We start from the raw sequence: 21,605 nt of genomic DNA on the forward strand, positions 1-21,605 counted from the left end.
ATACTAATTCTCATGTAAATAACCCCAAGGGTCTCCAGCCTGGGGTGAACAGGTATTTCTTATTATTTCTGAGTTTTTCCTATAAAACACCAGATGACAATGCATAAGCCCTGCTTATCACTCAGTGAGAAGAAACACATGGACAACCATAACCGGGTAAAATGGTTGGTAGCTATGAAGAAGTTAGTAGGCTTGAAGGTCATCCAGAAGGATGGTCTCTCTCCCCTCATAGCCTTACCTCCTGTGCCCCAGGAACACACTAACTGTACAAATGAAAACAACACACCATAAAAGAAGGGAGGAAGCACTATAATTGCCTCTCTTTAAAATTTAAAGCACCATAAGGAAATGAGGTGGCAGGGTCTTTTTGAGGCCCGTTAAAGGAAAGCTGTTTCCTCCTGGCACAGCACATCTAATTTTATAGATCCATATTTTTATTTAATCTTTTAAAATCTATTGTTGCATGAAATTTCAGTCAAAGAATAGTCTCTAAGTAGTATCTATCATTCTGGATGGAGACATGGCTTTCTGAACTGCCAAGATTATCAAATTACTACCCAGCAGGAGGCTTGGTGGGAAAATAAACGAATAGAAAACTCCACTATTATATGCTCCTTTAGGAGTTAATCCAAGTGGGCCCACATAAGAAAACACCCCCAGGAAACCTGTCTTTTCCAAGAAACTTTATAAAACAGTGTCTAGAGACTATACGCTAGCACAATAGTCTACCCTCATTGTCCACTCCTAAACATAACCCCTTTGCCATGGTTCACTTTTTACATGGTGAAAATGTTTCCTCTGTAATGGTTCCTTTGGCTATTGTCCATTCTTACCCTGAGTAGTTTTTTATGTAATGTGTTCCTTTGGCCACTGTGAATGGTTTCCAGTGTGATGGTGCCTTTGATCATTGCCCCGCTTGAAAGGACTCCTGTTACTCGCGGTAGTTTGTCCTCTACACTACACTCTGTGTCTTGCCTCAATTTATTTGATGGAACTGGAGTTAGAGAGATAAGCCCAGTTGTAATAGGATAGCTATCTAGTGTGAAAGATTTAGCGATGATGCAATAAGGAACTACTTGGTATGGAGAGACATGCTAGTGGAGAAGGGTGACCCTGTGGGTGGAAGGAGGTGTTGCAACCATAGTGGACAATTCTCCCAAGTGCTCCCATTTTTAAAATAGTATTATAATACCCAAAGGAAGGAAGACAACACAATGAGGACAGAATATTGAGGATTTTTGAGACTGCTTCAGCTGGCTTGTCCTGTTGGGTTACTGTGGTGCTCCATATTGTGACTGGATTGGCCTATCTGAGCTTTGTATTTTTTTTTTTTTCTGTTAACTTGGAAAACTACCAAAACCTGTTTTTTGCATGGTTTTCGGAAGCTGAGAAGCTGAGATAGTAACTTGAGTTTCTAATAAGTATCAAGTGTCTAACAAATAAAAGTCATACTACAATGAGGATTATAATTATCCTATTATTCATTCATAAAAACAGAAAACCACAACATTTGATAAGTATGTGCTGGCTGAAGTATATTAAGGATAAAAAGTTTTCTACTATGACTCCAGTAAAGAACTGGCACAAATGTGTCACATTACCTCTACAGAAACTACAAACATGTGCTGATTGCATCTATTTGTTGAGCACATACTTAATACCATGTGGCATGCAAGGGTAAAGAGAGCAAAATTCCTGGCCTTCCATAGTTCTGAGAACAGTGAAACATGCATGGGTGTTTACAGATAATCACAGGATGAAAACAAATGATTGCAAAATAGAACTTACATGTATGCATTGGCTTTCTTTGTGCTAAGCATTATGATAAACAATATACCTAGAGACACTAATTCTTATTTCCAGTTTACCAAACTTCAAACCAGGCTAAATAAATGCTGCAATAATATATGAATGTATAGTATAGCTGGGAAGTAAGCTCAGAGAAACTGATTACTAGTGTAAGACAGTGGGAAAAGGAGTGGAATGGAATGGAATGGAATGAAATGGAATGGAATGGAATGGAATACAATGCAATGCAATGCAATGGAATGGAATACAATGCAATGGAATGGAATGGAATGGAATGGAATGGAATGGAATGGAATGGAATGGAATGGAATGGAATGGAGTGGAATGGAATGGAATGGTGGGGCCCAGAAGAAGTCTTTTAGTTCAGGTCATTGAATAAGCTGTGAGACCTTGATAATAAGGAAGAGACAAGAGGGGGATGCCTTGTTCATGAAAGTGAGAATGGAAATCAAAGCAGGAAGAAAGGTGGATACAAAGAATATCAGAGTCATAGCCAGGAGCCAGTGTGTCCAGACTTCACACAAAAGCATACAGGAACAAACTGAACTCTAGCTTCTGAGTTCTCCTTTGAGTTCACCCTGACATTTTTTTCTGAAACACTTGGAATAAATGGGAGTACCCTTAGAAACGTTTTAGATCAGTGGTTCTCGATCTTCCTAATGCTGGGACATTTTAATACAGTTCCTCATGTTGTGATAACCTACAGCTATAGAATGATTTTGTTGTTACGGTGTAACTGTTATGAAGCATAATGTAAATATCTGATATGCAAGATGTCTGCTGTACAAACCCCAGTAGGGTCACAACCCACAGGTTGAGAACCAGTGTTCTAGATCCTTCTTTCATGATTAACACAAAATGTAGAAGATTTCAGTCTGTGGGTAGAAAAGATGAAAACAGAATAAATAGTTTTTCAATTGGAAAAGTGATTAGGTGTATTTTAAAAAAACTTTAAATATAATTCAGTACATTTTTTCTTAATGTTCCAAAACAGAAGCCCACATACTAGATAGATGTGTTTACTGCTCAGTGGGCATAGGGGATTCAATAGTGTCTTTTTAAAGATGTTTATCCCTTCAGGACATATGAATGGAACATTTATTTGTAAATAGGTACTTACATTGTACTTACATATATAGTCAATTCATATGACATTATATGTATTAAAGTGAGTTTAAATCCAAAATCAGTACCCTTATAAGAAGGCCAGGAAAGACAAAAGCACTTCCAGAGGAAAGATAGATATATGAAGACAAAGGCAAGAACTAGAGAGATCTATCTGCAAACCTAGGAATATGACAGCCTCTGGAAAACCTACAGAACTGAAAGAGTACAAGGAAAAATTCTTTCCTACAACTGTCTAAAACAATATGATCTCAAGGAAATCAGAACTGTGAGAAAACTGCAACTCTGTTGTTTTAAGCTTCCCAAACTATTGCACTTCCTTGGCTGTTCAAGCAAGCTCATACAGTGGGCAACTGAAAACCCATAGGTAATCAATAACAAAATAAATTTAATTGTAATATGGCATTTCCCCCAAATTAGTAGAAGCAATAAATTTTGTAAAACTCATGGACCTTAAAGGACAAGATGATGCAACATTCTCGACAGCTGCCAATTGGATGGAATACAAGAATGTAGATTCAGCAAACAAAATTTTCTCAACTTGTGTAAACTAGATGTGATCATTTACTCTCAAATAGAAGCTCTCAGATTCGCCAAAAGAAAAAAAAGAAAAAAAAATTGAGTCACTTCTCTTTCTCTCTGCCCATCCATCCATTTACTCATCTCTCTATCCTTCCTTCCAACTACAAAATGCAGAGTTAAACCAGAGTGCATCAGTGCTATTGACTCTAGAAGTATCCATGAAATAAAAATCATGAGAATCAGTGTTTGGGGAAACGAAAACCATCTTAAAGTCAGACTTTGGCCAACTGGAGATTACTGATGTGTTCCATTGGGGCATGTGCTGAGACAGTTCATGTGCTGTACTGCCTGATGGAATCATAAGTATAGCTATGTGGAAAGAGCTTGAGGGGAGTAAAAGCAATCTCCCAAGCATTATGCCATGGGATCCAAGCTAAAAAGAAGAGCTCCCACGGGCACATGAAACTCAGAAACTCTCCGGCTGAAGTTCTACTTCTCACCAACTTTCTTTCACTTCATCTGCCAGTCCCTCTTCTCTTCCAGCTATGAATTCACAGTCAGGCAGTGTCAGTATATGCAGTTTGCTGCAGGGAGAATGAAAACACATTTTCTATAATGAACATATGGGCAGCTCCAGTTGAAAAGAGTTCCGAACCTATCCCAAGCATGCCATTGGCTATGACTGCAGAAAAGCAGGCAGCAGACGGAACCAGGAAGCATGGAAGCAGGAAGGAAAGGATGTGAGCTTGACTGCTGCTCTACATCCTGAGTGCCACCGTGGCAGGCCACAGCCTCTTCCACACTGCCAGCTTGTGTGGCGTGCTGCCTTCCATGTGTTTAATGCATAGCGTTCATTCTACCACCCATGTTCTTATATAACTGGGAAAGATCCTCATGCAAATTTTATGTGCATTGAAATGTTAATGTAGTTATGGGTATTTTAAATGTTTTAATTATGAGGTTAGGCATTCTAAAGTTAAAATACACATACAAACAATTTTCACACATCCATAACTAGGCCTGACCATTGTTAAGGTTTCCTATTTTTTCTTCATATGTATTTATATATATGTATAAATGTAAGATGTGCATATATACATATATACTAGTTTGAATTTAACATCAATTGATAAGATTAGTCTTTTACTATATTAGCCATACTATCTTTGCACAGTTTTATTTTGTCTTGCTTTCAATTTCAGTAGGGTGACAGAGATTCAAAATAATAATTTAAAACTAATCTGAAATTAAATTTTTATTCTTGTTCAGATCAGTTACTTCTTAAAATGTCAGTTCCATTGTGTGTTCTTCAAGATTAATCTTTTCCTTCTGATGTGAAAGAAGACATATATTGTACAGTTCTTTTAGTGATGAGCACAGCTATGGTAAGTGCTGGGAGTCAAAGACAGAGCACTAATGTGACGTGCACAGTGATAGCAAAAGCCTGAGAAAGCTTTTGGTACATAAGAAAGTTGCTTAGTCAAGGATATTTACCATCCAAGGAGAATTGCATCAACTGATAGATAATAATTTCTTCTCCAGCAAAGAGCTTTCCCACAGTGCAGTGGGAGCCTTTTCAGTTGATGCCCAAGAGCTCATAGCCATTGGTTTGCAGAGGATTTCTCCATCCAGGTTAAATAAGATTGGGTTTTTGTGTGGGTCCACATAAAGGAGGGTAGGAACACAGTAAGGTCTGACTGGGATTGCAGTAAGTACTGGGCAAATTTTGAGATAATACTAAGATTTAGGGTATGTTGCTCCACATTGTATAGGACTTCAGGATTAGCTGACCACCCATTTAAGCCAACGGCCTAATTCTTCTCACTGAATGTTCTGAATGGTTTTTGTTGTTGTTGTTTGCATGTCCCATCCTGTTTATTATTTCTTTGTAAGACTTGATTTTTATTGTATGTGTGTATGTATTCCTACACATGTCACAGTGCATGTGTGGTAATTATAGGACAATTGTCAGCAGGGAGCTCCCTCCTTCTACCATGTGGATTCCATGGACCAAACTTAGGTTGTCAGACTTGTTGGCAAGCACCTTTACCAGTTGAGCCATTTTCTGGCCCAAGCTGCTGTTGCTGCTTCTCCTCCTTCTCTCTCTTTCCTCCTCCTTCATCTCCTTCTCCTTCAACAGAGAAGCATTCACAATTTTCTTTGGAAATAAAATCACACAAAAGAGAAAGGAATAGACCATACCAGATAAAATTGTCATCACAGTGTGTATATATTCCAGGAAACAAAAAGAAAATTATGCACAACACATGTACTTCCATGTGCATAAAATAAGCCATAGATCCTGAAAAGTATGAGATTAAAACAGGAAAAAGATCAAGCATAAGTTTCTGTGACAACAAAATGGAATGAGCAGTGTGGCAGAGATGGAAGCACCCATTCATCACATTAGAAATGCCTTTTCTAGAACTGGATGAAATGCCAAGTCTCCAGAACTTATTTGAAGAGATGGCACTTGACTGAGAATTCAGATAAGACAGTTCAGCCAGAATTATAACATTATTTATGAGTAAAAAGCCTTGATAAGTATGATGCCTATATTTCCTAAATATCATGCAATGTAAATAAAAGCTGAAAGAAAATTTAAATGCTATTGAGAAGATAAGAGTGTTTTCAGATCACCCGAGGGTATAGAAATGCAAAAGTCAAACACTTTAAGAAAGAAAAAGCAATGAGGGAAGGCTAGTTATACCACATACATGAAGGCATTGCAGAGGCACATGTTTAAAACAGCTTCATTCAAGAGTGAAGTAGAGGGAGGTGTCCTGGTTCCTCTAGTAGGAGAGGTTAGTCCCCCACCCCACTTAAATAGCTAGCAGAAGATGAAAGTGTGTCTCCTGAGTGTCTTCATCTCTTTTTACAGAACAAGAAATCATCTTTTCCGTGTCAGTTTAGGCTTGGCAATCTCTTCATCCTCAAAATATTGTGCTAAAGCCACTTGTCAGCAATATTTCAGTGTGTGTCAACAAAGCCGTCTTTTTCCAACCTCAGCTGTAACAAATCACCACAATCAATAAGTACAGCTTCAAACAATAGAAAAATCATTGCTTAGAGTTCTAGAGGATTCCCTGGTCTTCCAGGGTTCCAGCAGGGTTTGTTCCATCTGGAGCCTCCCAGAGCATCTGCTGCCTGCCTGTTCCACTCTTTGGGGCTACCCTCACTCTCCTCCATGGTCCTAAGTTCTATTGTCCTTTTGGCCTTGCCTCCATTCCTATGTCTTCCCTCTCTGACCCAGCCTCCCGATTCCTCTGCTAAAAGCCCTTTGATTATATTAGACCCACCTGAACTTAATCATATTGTCAAAATCCCTTTTACTATGCAACGTAATACACCCATGGGTTCTAAGGATTAAGAAGTGGGGACCATTTGAGAGGAGCTAAGTCTCATTCAGTTAATGACATTCTCTTGTTGTTAGCCTCATTGTATAATTATAATAAATCCACTAAAGAACAAAAGCCAGTCATGGACCGATATATGCATTTATTTGTGGCAATAAGGAGGCAAGGAAAAAAGTTCCACATTGCTGCTTAGTCTTGTGTTTATCATTAGCTTCAATTCATCTCTGTTTTTCCAAAAATTAATAGGCAATGACAAATATTTGGCTCATTAACAAATAAAAGGTATGAAATCTTTCTATTTGTTTTGTGTTATATAGTCATTACATATTTATTGGATGCCTAATATCAAAATTATTAGAATCTTATTAGTTGTGATAGTAACTGTAGTAACAGTAGCTGTCATTTATCAAACATAATCAATGGGTCATTGTGTTAAACCTTGTGACTTATTTGTTTTTAATCATCTTATAATGAGGATATTATCTTCCACAGCTGAAGAATCCAAGACTAAAAGAGCTTATAGAGTTGTAGGCAGACAGGTTCCAGCAAAAATATTTGACCTTAAGAACCCAGACTATATAATCTTTACCTGGGAAAGATCCTGGAAAACAAGGAGCAATGGTGAAATCTCCTTCACATGTTTGTCTTTCAGGGAAGAACGAGATTGACAGGCAAAGCAAAATGGTAAGAAATGTGCTGTGATGAAATATTAGGAAGCAGCTAGAATACATGGGCAAGCATAAGCTCCCCCCTCCGCCCCCCAAAAGTCACTTCCCAGGAAGCCGCTAACACTGAAGAACTCATAAACGGATAAATGAACAAGTTAAAGAGAAGTGGGGGAAACTCCCGACTGAGACAAGAGAATGAGAGTCAGGGTCAAAAAATACAGAGATGTGAGAGTTTTGGGGGGGGCATTTATGAAGGCTAGGTGAGGTGTGGAGAGAATAGCAAGTGGCCTTGGGGGGGGTGCGTTATGAGCAAGCCAAAACAGACTAGTGGGCTTTAGTTTAATCAAAATTCCACCAGTCAGCCTCTTGGTGGGAGTGGGTTGGGTGGAGGGGCATATTCGTGGAGGCAGGTGGTAGGAGGAGGGGTTGGGGGTCTTTGGGGAGGGGGGAAATCGGAAAAGGTTTTACCATTGGCAATGTAAATGAAGATGATATTCCACAAAAAAAGTTTTAACCCAAAGAATGATGTGATCAAGTTTGCATATGGAAAAGGCCACAGTAACGATAGATACCTGAAGCAGGAAGATCAAGCAGAGCACTGCTGTAGGAGTCCAGACATTATGGAGGGATTACAAACAGGGCATTGCATACTAAAACATACATGTAAACACTGTAAGGAAGGCAACATTCATGTGGATTTTTAAATATGAAGCACAACTTCAAAGGTGTACTTGCAAACAACTCTGAGATGGCTCCTCCAGTTAACAGTCCACACTCCCCCATTTCTTCATACATTCTGCTCTGCTAGGAGGAGTATGCCAGTAAACAAGGCAAAAGAAACAGCAGCCTTTGTACTGGCAAGATAATATCAGGCTGTACTGGATGGTTTTGTGTCAACTTGACACAATCTGGAGTTATCACAGAGAAAGGAGCTTCGGGTGAGGAAATGCCTCCATGAGATCCAGCTGTAAAGCATTTTTTCAATTAGTGATCAAGAGGGGGAGGGCCCCTTGTGGGTGGTGCCATTCCTGGGCTAGTAGTCTTGGTTTCCACAAGAAAGCAAGCTGAGCAAGCCAGGGGAAGCAAGCCAGTAAGAAACATCCTTCCATGGCCTCTGCATCAGCTCCTGCTTCCTGACCTGCTTGAGTTCCAGTCCTGACTTCCTTTAGTGACAAACTGCAATGCGGAAATATAAAATGAATAAACCCTTTCCTCCCCAACTTGCTTCTTAGCCATGATGTTTATGCAGGAATAGATACCCTGACTAGGACACAGGCTTTGCATAAGTTAAAATGTCTGTGTCCTCAGAAGTGAACCTTGAGACGAGAGAGAGAGAGAGAGAGAGAGAGAGAGAGAGAGAGAGAGAGAGAGAGAGAGAAAGAGTGTTCATATAGAAATGTTCTTATAGCATAGAAATAAGGGGCAAGGACAGAGTAGAGAAGGAAAAGAAATACAGTAACTGCTTTCAATTTGGTAGGAACTTCCAAGGTACATAAATAGATGCAACTTAAAGAATCTGCTGAGATGAACTAGGGATGCAGGTATCTTCACACACAGGCTTCCACCACCCAGTGTTCCAGGGACACAGTTCCATGAACGAGTGCACAGCAGATTCTCGCTAGTGTCCACCATCATTATAATAGTGCCCCATATGTGGTCAAGATGGAAATAGGGCTCAAAAAAAGTGACATGAATGACCTGCGTCATGACAGAAACACATTGAAAGCCAATCTCTGTGGTGCACTTCCTTTTCCAGAACTTTTCAATGGAGTGTGGGTTACTGGTAATACTATAATGGCCATTTTGAGTTTGTATATAAGCCATGGATTCCTCTCTCCACTACTGAACTGCCTAAAACATACAAAGTAGCCTGCGGACACCTTGAGGGTTAGAAGTGTGCCTTTTATCCGACACTGGGCACATTGTAGGATCTCAAAAATATTTGTTGTAAAATGAATTTCTATGGCTGTGGTGTTAGTCATCCCAAAGGAGGATAAGAAACTTTCTCCCTCAAATACATTTTTCTCGGCTTTCCTAGCTCATGTGCCCGTCTTTGTTTATAGTCAATCAATATCGTTATTAAGGTGCCTCCAGCCTACTTGTGCTCGGGTTAGGAGCTTGTCTGTGGGACAGCCCGACTTACCACAGAGATACGAAACACCCTTTCAAAACCTATTACTGGGTCAAGCTTCAACTCTCCTGCTTTAAAAATCATTTTTTAAAGGTTTACTTTGAAGTTTTCTTTCTCACCATGTCAGCAGGAAAGCTGTGAATTTCTTATTTTCAACAGATCCTTCTTTGAGTAAGGGTGACCCAATAAGAGACTTTCACAGACTGTAAAAATCTTCCTGTCAGAGGCTTAAACTTTCTGCCATTAACATGTCCAAGAAAAATCTCTCTCTCTCTCTCTCTCTCTCTCTCTCTCTCTCTTTTCACTCTTAGTATCTTGTAATTGTCACTACTACTACCTTGCTTGATGTTAGTTTTTCCTTCTGGTCCAGGAAAATAAAAATATTAACTAAACAGAGAATTTCATTCAAAGACTAATATTTACGTTCTTTGGGCTATAAAAATGGCTCACCAGTTAAAAGTATGTACTGTTCTTATAGACAACCAGAGTTCAGTTCCCAGTTCCCACAACAGGATCCTCACAATCACCTGTAACTCTAACTCTAGGGGAATCCGACATCTTTGGCCTCCATGGATATTACTGCTCACTTCACCCTATCCACACATAGACACACAATTAAAGCTGCTTTATGTCCTTAAAAGTAAATTTATGTTTGTGTCTCATACTCAAGATAACCTGTAGTTGTTGGATTCTAGGATGGGGTGCCAGGAATAGATTTGGGGGTCATCATTTGAAAATACCATAAGAGTGTTTATATATGAAAGAGAATTTATATATGATTTTCCCAGTGTATATTGTACATCCTTTTATGTGTCTGAAATAAACAAAACATGTATACCTTTGAAAGGTGTTAGAGGACTATAACAACCTTATAAATTGCTTGGCTCCCACTTTGGATTATTAGAAGCTGGTTGAGAATCCTCTGAACAAAACAGAATTGGACAAAACAAACAGAGGCTGTTGAGTGGGAAAGACAAATGGAGAGCTAAGATTGTGGAAATGGTGGAAGTCAAAGCTGGTGGACCACATCTGTATTTCAAGAACCAAGGGCATTCTGTTGAGACAAGACAGTGACACCAAATACAAAGGACAACCCAAGCACAGGGAGGGGATAAGAATGCTATCAAACCAGTCCAATGATAAATGAGATAAGGTATGAGAAAGGAGAAAACACAATGGGGGTAGGGATATATAGCCAGCTAATGCAAGAGCTGATGCCAAAGGATGAACATGGTTCCTCACAGCATGCCATGTCTACCTCAGGGCTTGAAAAACAACAGATCTCTTTTAAACAGTTCTTTTTTCCATTCACTCCAATTAGTAAAATACGTAAGTATTTGACAATAAAGAGCAAATATAGCTATGCTATTTAATAAATAATTATTATGGACTACTATAAATAGCTGTTCAAAGATAAGTACAACTAGTAACTGCCTTTCAGAACATATAATTGTAAAGTTAAATAAGTAGACAGGAAGTATAAAGAGTGACTTGATTGCTTGTGGTAAAGCTATTTTTCAGTATCTGTTATATTCCTAACAGTTTTCAAAGCTTGATACACAATATGTTAATGGAGATAATAAGCAAATGTTTATAACTACAGAATTATAACACAGAAAGGAAATATACACTTCTAATATTCAGTACTTTAATAAAATACCTGAATTATTTAAATTATGAAGAGAAAAAGTTGATTTTTGTTAAGAATTCTAGAAGAAGGTTTCAGTTCAGAATCATGTAGCCAGTTACTTTGGACTCCAGTGAGGTTGGTAGATTGTGGAAGGGGCAGTTTACCAGAGTAAACTGGTTCTACCATACTCCAGGAAGCGTAGCAACAGGGAGGGTGGATGATTCTCACCATGCTCATCCAAGGCACATTTCCAGTGAGCAATGGACATCCCATTAGGTACCACCTCACAAGGGTCCCAACATTTGTGATCAGAGACTGCTCTGGGACCAAAGACATCCTAGTGCTGAAGCCTTAATTCATGAACCTTCAAAGGACATTCATCCAATGCATTGCATAGGAAAGTCCAGGACTGTTGGTAGAATGCTACTCCTACCAGAAATCCTCTAGGCTTTTAGGGCCATGTTGGATCTACTTAAGAAACCAAAAAAGTATGGACTAAACAGGTACTGAGTTAGCCTCTTTGACATTCACACAGCTATTTCTGAACTATCAAGTTCTATTATGCAACCTACCCTACCATGCAACACAATCTAATAAATCCCTTTGTCATAAGTATTTATCCTATCAGTTCTGTTCCTCTAGGGAACCCTGAAGAATACACCAGGCAATTAAATGCTCACCACTAGGTTTCATATAGCTTCATGACTTTTTGTCAAAAGCTAACATATTCATGGACATGTTCCAAGTGTTATTGTGGAGCACTTTCTTTTTTTTAATTTTCTATATTCTTTGTTTACATTCCAAATGATTTTCCCTTTCCCAGTTCCCCCTCCCCAAAAGTCCCATAAGCCCTCTTCCCTCTGCCGGTTCTCTGATCTACCCCCTCCTACTTCTCTGTCCTGGCAATCCCCTACAATGCTGCATCAAGCCTTTCCAGGACCAGGGAACTCTCCTTCCTTCTTGGGAGTCATTTGATATGTGAATTGTGTCTTGGGTACTCAGAGCTTCTGGGCTAATATCCACTTATCAATGACTGCATTCCATGTGTGTTCTTTTGTGATTGGGTTACCTCACTTAGGATCGTATTTTCCAGATCCAACAATTTGCCTAAAAATGTCATGAATTCATTGTTTTTAATTAATAGCTGAGTAGTATTCCATTGTGTAAATACACCACATTTTCTGTATCCATTCCTCCATTGAGGGACATCTGGGTTCTTTCCAGCTTCTGACTATTATACATCGGGCTTCTATGAACACAGTGGAGCATGTGTCCTTATTGCATGCCAGGGAATCCTCTGGATATATGCCCAGGAGTGGTATTGTAGGGTCCTCCGGAAGTGTTATGCCCAGTTTTCTGAGGAACAGCCAGACTGATTTCCAGAGTGGTTGTACCAACTTGCATTCCCACCAGCAGTGGATGAGTGTTCATCTTTATCCACATCCTCGCCAACATCTGCTGTCTCCCTTTCATTATAAACAATAATATGTACTCCCCAGGGGGTGTTTCAAAAATGACCATTCACCATTCACAGAACGTTGTAACTTAAGCCATAGAAGCAGGTAGATACAAAACCCACAGGTTTGTTTGTTTGTTTATTGATGTATTTATTTATTTTGACCAGGATTCTTATAGAAATATCTCTCCATGTTCAGAAGAGAGTAGGATGAGCTGTGTACATGAGGCAGAGTTTGGAAAAATTGGAAAGTAATCTTAATAGCAGATAAAGCCAAGAGAACACTTTCGAAAGCATTGGCTAGAGAGTGAAGACTGTAGTTTAGCTTTTGGTTTCTTCAGAGAGTGGTTTGTTGTTGATTTGCTTTTGTTTGTACTGGTTTGGTTTGGTTTTCGTCACATTTGTTCCTTCTCTCAGCACCCAACAAAGGATAAAACATGAGGCTGACACTCCAAGAGTACTTAACCAGGCAACTAACACAAGTAACCAGTAGAGGGAGTGTTCTTCACCTGTCCAGCAAGGGTCACCAACATCTATAATGTGTGAGTGATACTTTATTCTGAACGGGTTACATGCAGCAGTTTACAGGCCCGCAGTCCCTGGACCACACCTACAAACACAAGTCAAATTCTAACTCTTATGATCTTCCTTAAGCAGCCTATACCACTTACAATTTCCTGTCCAGATCTTTCTCCAGAAAAGATTGCCATTTTGCCTTTAAAATGGGTCAGAAGGCATCTAGGAAAGGCTGTGGAAAGTAACCAAGTTTTCTGGAAATAAGCCACTGTTTTGCATGGTTGCAGTAAATGTGCTCTGAGATGCAGGGTTCTCAGAGACTTCATCCCAGGATTGCTTCTTGCTGCTGATATGCCTTCCCTGTCACTATTACATAGTCTAATAATTCCTGGTTGAGCATATTTCCTACAGAATCCATATAAAGATGTACTTTCATGTAGTAATGCTATGTAGTGAATTGATCATTTCATAATTCCTGATAATGATTTTATAGAATTCTTAAACTGATACAAATAATCTCAGGCCCCCTATAGAATAACGGCTGCAAATGGAGCTCTGTAAACCTTCGTGTGTCATGAGCTAATTGCACTAGGAGGTATTAAAAAAAAAAACAGGCTTAGAACAAATTTACAATCAAGTAAAACATTCCTTCTAGGTTAGGAATGATGCTCCTATCTGGTAACTGAAGGTCATAAACTGGGAATGGGCAATTTATTCTAGGTGAAAGAACAGAAAATAAATGATGGACTAGTTTATCTATATAAGACTTCAAAATTATAAGACACAAGGCATATGATTTGCCTCATGACTAAGCAATGCTAACTTATGACATAAAAATTATTGTTTCAAACTTATAATGAACTTACTGGGGCTAGAAAACAAATTATGAATGTTTAGTCAGGTACTAGTCTTAATGGAAAGACATGTAAGCAATTCTGCTGTATCTCCTTAAGTCTTACTGAGCTATGACATGAACCTTAAATTACCTTAAATTAACCTTAAATTTACTATGAGCTTATGGAATGTAAAAATACTTAGAAAACCATGTGATCAATTATCCTGAGAAAGTATAAAACTAAGAACAACAGTAAAGTGGTGGTGTAAAGTGGCGGTGCAAAGTGGTGGTGTAGCCTTTTTCTGCTTCATCTAGTATGCAAGTGTGTTTATTCTCTCTCTCTCTCTCTCTCTTCTCTCTCTCTCTCTCTCTCTCTCTCTCTTTTCTCTCTCTCTCTTTCTTTCTCTCTCTCTTTCTCTCTCCTCTCTCTTTTCTTTTTTCCCTGGTTCACAAAAAGTTAATGAGGGACTCCAAGCCTCTTGCCTAGCCAGAAAATGGTCTCTACTTCAAAGAGAAAAGAACTCAAATAACTAAGTTTCTTTTCCCCTGCTACAATCCAGAGGAGTTAATTGCAAGAAGCCATCAGCTTTTGGCCCCTGAATAACAAGAGAGAGGCTTTTTTTTTTTCACTTTTCTTTTATTGGCGATTTTCTTTATTTACATTTCAAATGTTATTCCCTTTCCTGATTTCCCCTCTGGAAACCTCCTATCCCATCCTCCCTCCTCCTGCTTCTATGAGGGTGCTCCCCTACCCACCCACTCCAGCCTCCCTACCCTGGTATCCCCCTGCACTGGGGCATCAGTCCTTCACAGTACCAAGGGCCTCTCCTCCCACTGATACCTGACAAGGTCATCCTCAGCTACACATGGTGATGGAGCAATGGGTCACTCCATGTGTACTTTTTGCTTGGTGGTTTAGTCCCTGGGAGCTCTAGTGGTCCTGGTTGGTTGATATTGTTCTTCCTATTGGGTTTCAAACACCTTCAGCTTCTTCATTGCCAGAAGTCTTCAGCTTCTGTCCCATTTAGCAACCCCATACCCCTCACTGGCTTCCTTGGGAACCTAAGTCTCTGGGCCGGACCCCAGCAACAACCTCTAGAAAAAAAAAGAACCATAGAGTTCTTGGTTCACTCCACACCCACAACTAAGGAACAAAATATTCCATAGCTCTGGCAATTTTACCTCCTTTGGATTTGGTTCCCTGTCCAGATTTCAAGGACACATTTTATAATTATTTTATTCGATTATTTTATTTCATCTGACTAAAATTTATATGTGCACTAAATTCTCTTGAATGTTTCTGTGTAGTTCTCACTCTATAAACAATAGAAAATTAACATAATCTCAAATCTCAAGTTACTGAAATTAAACCTAATAGCTTTATGGGATTATTTAAAATTGATAAAAAAAATCAATTTTCATTTTCTAAACTTTCAAAAAGTTACAATAATTTACTCCTACTTTGTTAAAACTAACAGTTATGTTTCAAAGCAAGAGTGTAGGTAGGCATCAGTGGTCATGCCCTAAAGACAAAAGAAATAAACAGACCCTTATGTCATTCTTACCTGTACACACACACACACCCCAAAACCCAGAAGAGGAAGACAGATGTGTGGAAGTTTCCACTTCAGCTTAATGGAAGAGGAAACTTAATGGTCCCTTAGAAAGTCAGTTGTGTTGGATGGTATTTTGCTGGGACAAACACATGAAGGAACATTTTGCTGAAGTGAACACAAGTGAAAGGCTAAGGCAGACTCATGGAGGAATGTTTCACTGAAGTAGACACAGGATGTGGATTCTTTGATGAAAGACTCTTTGCTAAAGACATGCATGTATTAGTCTGCCTTACATGTGTTGATGAGCTCCATTGTTGAGACTCCATAGCCAGAAATGTACCAAAAACTTCTGGTGGTATGCTGTGGCTCCTTGACACTTCTGCAGACTGAGGCTAATTGGCAGAGTGAAGTCAGCTGAGACAAGACCCAGGAGGACACTTGATATTTGGAGAGAATATAAAGAGGACCCAATGGACTGTGGGGCAGTAAAACCTACCTTAGCAGGAAGCTTGGTAAGGTAGACTGGGTTTGAGACCTGGAGACTAGCTGGGCACACACCTAGGACTTAGGCAACACCCTGCCAGATTCCTGGCCTGAAACCTGTGCTACACGCCCCACATTAGTGTGGACACTAGCCCCAGAACAGAGTTCACCATGCTAATCAGGTACCTAGAGACCCCGAGAGCTTAGCCAATAAGCTTCCCTTCCAAGACATCCCTCCCTGAAAAAAAGGTATTTAATCTCAGGTCTACCCTGAGAAGTTAGTACTGCATCCATTTTTCACCATGAACTGTCTCTTTCATCTACCACTGCCATAGAGAACATGTAGAAAGTCTTCATCTACAAAGCTGCAGCTTAATTAAACTGTTACCAAGCTGAGCACATTCACTGCTGAGCAAAACTGGAACTCCCCTTTCTCCTGGCCCTGGGCTAGATGATGTTCCCAGCTCTTTCGTGACTCCCAGCAGTGCCTGGTTTTCCAACAGTCAGAGAACACCGTGGCACCAGCCTCATTGCAGGCCCAGGGACCTGAGAACAAGCTCTGGCTTCTCCTTTATCTCAGACTGCATTTCCCAACTCTGGAGCACTGGAAGATGCAATCAAACATTTCCCATATTTCGCCTCCCCTGAGGTAGTGCCCTGCAGGGGGAGGAAGTGTGACAATGGGCTGGGATGGATGCTAAACTTGGCTTGCTTACAGAGCTAGCTGTGCAATGCTTATTGGTCTCACACCTTCGCTGATCTTGACTTCACCGAAAGAGGCACATTCAGAGCACTTGCTGCTGTTGCAGGACCCAGATCGGTTCCCAGCAACTGCACAGCAGCATACAACTGGTTGGAACTCCAGTTTCGTGAAGTTATGATTCCCTCTTCTGGCCTTCTTAGATACCAGGCACACATAGGATATAGACATTACATATATAATATGGTGCTGGGAACCAATCTGGACACTGCAACAGCAGCAAGTGTTCTGAACTGCAGAGCCAACTCTACAGCCTCAAGATAGCTTTCAATAAAGTGAGATCCTGTCTCCTTTGAGAACAGATTCTACTTTTTTAAATTCACCTTAGGTTTTATTGTTAATTCTGTTTCCCTAAAGTTTGTGGGATTTCCCCTGATTGCTTCTTTAATGTGTACCCATATATATATACATATATATGCATATATGCACAAAAAACTAATACACAAAAATAAAATAAACATTAAAAGCAAGAAATCTGTCTTCTAAAGATCACAAATGTAACTGAAATTAATCCCTTGATCAAACTGTAGAATAAAGCAGTGAATTAACACATTAAGTAAAATGGCTTAGCACTAATATAAATTCATGCAAGAATCAAAAGAATAAAATAGGATTTTTAAAAAGCTATGGCATGGCCAGGCAGTGGTGGTGCATGCCTGTAATCCCAGTACTCTGGGAGGCGGAGGCAGGCAGATTTCTGAGTTCAAGGCCAGCCTGGTCTACAGAGTGAGTTCCAGGACAGCCAGGGCTATATAGAGAAACCCTGTCTAAAAAAAAAAAAAAAAAAAAAAAAAAAAAAATCCAAAAAACCAAAAACAAACAAACAAAAACAAAACCAAAAAACCCACCAATTTGACTGTGTCAAAAACAAATAGAAAAAACTTAAAAAAAAAAAGCTATATCATGAAACATGAATATTCCAGTGGTCACCTAATAACTATAAAGGAACATGAATTCTATGGGTCATGGAGAGGGGTTGTGACTATGAGAAGAGAGGGGGACAGTATACAGTTTAATAGGAAATGCCTACTTTAAAAAAGCTGGGCATATACCCAGAGGATTCCCCAACATGTAATAAGGATACTTGCTCTACTATGTTCATAGCAGCCCTATTTATAATTGCCAGATGCTGGAAAGAACCCAGGTATCCCTCGACAGAAGAGTGGATGCAAAAAATGTGGTATATCTACACAATGGAGTACTATTCAGCCATTAGAAACAATGAATTCATGAAATTCTTAGGCAAATGGATGGAGCTAGAGAACATCATACTAAGTGAGGTAACCCAGACTCAAAAGGTGAATCATGGTATGCACTCACTAATAAGTGGATATTAACCTAGAAAACTGGAATACCCAAAACATAATCCACACATCAAATGAGATACAAGAAGAAAGGAGGAGTGGCCCCTGGTTCTGGAAAGAGTCAGTGAAGCAGTATTCGGCAAAACCAGAACGGGGAAGTGGGAAGGGGTGGGAGGGAGGACAGGGGAAGAGAAGGGGGCTTACGGGACTTTCGGGGAGTGGGGGGGGGTTAGAAAAGGGGAAATCATTTGAAATGTAAATAAATTATATCGAATAAAAAAAATTTAAAAAAAAAGCATAAAAAGCAGACTTATTATGGTTCATGTTTGAATACTTTCCATGGCCAATATGAACAGGGAAACAGAAGCAGAGCCTTTTTGTTTGTGTTTGTCTGTTTTCCAGTAATTAAAATAACACTGGCCTTTTGTCATTCTTTTATATTAAAAAAATAAACTGGGCAGTGGTGGCAGATGCCTTTACTCCCAGCACTTAGGAGGCAGAGGTAGGTGGATTTCTGAGTTTGAGGCCCGCCTGGTCTACAGAGTGAGTTCCAGGACAGCCAGGGATACACAGGTCTTTCCATGGAAGAGGTCAAAGGAGAAACCTTGTCTTGAAAAAAACAAAAAACAAAACAAAAAACAAAAAACAAAACAAGAAGAGAAGAAAAGAAAAAGAAACTAAAATAATTTTTATGTGTTTTTTAATGGCTAGTAGAGGCTGTATGTCAGGTAGGTGAATTAAGGAAGAATATGATATTCCAAACAATTAACTATGTAAACAAGCATAATACCAGAAATTTGGAGTTGTTTTATCCCAATAAAATTCCATATTTTGTTATCATGGAAGAAACACAAAATTAAAATTCTGTATTTTTTCTTTTTGAAGTATTTCTGTATGACTTCTAGATGTTGTTGTTTTTTATTCAGCCAAGTTTATCAAATAGGAAAGTATATGAGATACTAAAGAAGACACCAGAAAGTCTATGTTATAAAAATCCAAAGCACAGAACCCCAAGGAGACAGTTTGGTAGAGGATAGAGAAATAAATTCAGCCTCTTCACATTATTGATTTGTTGGAGCACATTCATGGTGAACCAACTGATGTCAAAGGACATACAGGACGAGGTGACAGTGTGGGCAGTCATCCTACAGGCCTGGGTTGTGACCACAGCTCTGCAGGGCATGGGTGAGAAAACACCATAGAGTTGGGGAGACGCCTCAGAGCAAGCATTCAATTAGTGGGGGAAGCTTAGGTAAACACACAATTATAAAGTGTGCATGGTGAATCATGATGTGTTTGACTTCGTGTTCACTCAAAAGAGCTTTATGGAATAAAGCCACATTTGCTTCTGTATTTTGTTGGCCATGCACAATGATCGAAGTTCTTTTCTTAAATATTAACAGAAGTTGCTGTTTCGGCTGCTTGTTTTAACCTGGGAGGATCCTCCACTGTCTTAAGTGCCTGTCCATTTGTGACTCTTTGCTGATGCCACTCCTCTGTGTGGTTCTCTCAATGCCATACAATCGAACTGACAAATTACTTCCTTTGTCTGCAGCTGGCATGCTCACAGTGGGGCTCTGATTTGAACAAACCTGAAGATGCCAGGCTGCATAAACATGCAGGGAGAGATATGTTCACAAAGGTCCCTGTTTTAGAAAAATAGACACTATTTTCAAAATGCTTCACCACATTTAAAAGTCTAATTATACCTTTTCCTTAATGACTGACATGACGTGTGTTTATACATGTTTCAGCTGCATAGCACCATGTTGTATATTTGGTGGCAAGAGCTAAACTTCCATGGTAAAAACACCTGAGGCTAACAGCTAATTCTGCCCGTATGATTGGCATTAACCAGTGCAACGTGCCTGAATATGTCACAATTCCTTAAATCTTTACACAATGAATTTAATTGTCATTTTTGCTGTGAGAACTGTGTTTGCTCACTTGTGCTAATCTGGATTCCAACTTCCCTTGTTTTGCTTTGGCTGTTTCTTTGAGGGGGCTTTTGTCATGGTTGTTTTGTGAGGTGTTCTGTTTTGTTTTGTTTTTCTTCAGTATTGGGGAATACCTAGGACCCATGCATGCTTGGCAAGTTCTCTGTGGAAGTTCCCACCTTTTCTTCCTTTCTTTATTTTTGTTGCTTTTTCAAAAAATACATATTTCTGTTTTGGATTGGGTTGGTTTTGTAATTTTCAGGCAGTCTTACTAAGTTGAGCAGGCAGGCATTAAACTCACTCTAGTGCCCAGGAAGGCTCTGCATCACAGCCCCCGAGACTGTAGGATTTCAGTCCTGACTTCTTAGGAGAATTTTCTAGAGTAGCACTGTCCAGTAGAACTTACTAACATAATCGGAAATGGCCTGTGTCTGCTGGTCAGGATGGGAGGTACTGAGCACAAAAGTCTATCGGTCAAGGAGAAATAAAGAGTATCTTTCATTATATAAAATTTCATAAACCATAATGTGTTGTCTGGCTATTAGTCCTAGGTCACTGCTGTGCTTGGAAGTTTGCAGCATGCTATCATATATGTTACCTGACTGTCACCGTCACTGAAATGCTACGAAGAGGCAAGATAGATACTAAATCCACCTTCCGAAGGAGCATCTTGTAAAACTAGTTACTTATGGTAATTAACTCCACAGCAAAATACAAATCCAGATTTGTCATCACTAATCCTATTACTGGCATCAAAACAATGTACATGGTTTTTTTTTTAATGGAAGACAGCCTTCAGATATATATATATATATATATGCTTGAGGGAATAACTGTGATAGTCTCAAAGGACAATTCAATTTTCAAAACTGAAATATCAAAATTCATTTTCCCTAGTTTTAAAAAGAAATCACATGGGAGTCCTAATAGTCAAAAGCATACACATCAGTTTGAGGGGTTTCAGATTGCTATTTGGAGCTGTATTTTTTTTCTTATATTGAGCCAGAAATTTCATGTAAAAATGTCACTTACTCAAGCTGTACTTGTTATACAAGATTCCTACCACACCCCGTTTAAGGTTTCTTATAAAGTTGCTAGTTTTCTCTTGAAAAGAACAAAATCCTGGACTACATCAACCCACCTTGGCAAACAGAATGGAAAGTTTCATAACGTTAACAGCAGTGAGAGCTTCAGCATTCTCCTGTGGGTTTCCTACTAAACATAGCATGCTTCCAAAACATGAGATGCACTCAGCTGTAAATGCAGAAATAGAAAATCATGGTGCCTTTAGTTTGTTGAAAGCACTTAATATAAAGGAGGTTGATAATTTATTCTCCTGCATAATATGCCATACTAGAAAGACAGGGATGAGAAAGAATGGGAAAATAAAAACTTGAAATGACCAGGATGACCTAGAAAACTTTGTTACTACGGTGTGAGGGTGAGGGTGGCTTGCTTAATTTGTGAAGAATTAGTCTTCAGGGGAAAAGCAAGCCAAGAAGAGATCGGCAACAGTG

The sequence above is a fragment of the Apodemus sylvaticus genome, chromosome 1, assembly GCF_947179515.1.
Source record: "Apodemus sylvaticus chromosome 1, mApoSyl1.1, whole genome shotgun sequence".
Taxonomy (NCBI): Eukaryota; Metazoa; Chordata; class Mammalia; order Rodentia; family Muridae; genus Apodemus; species Apodemus sylvaticus.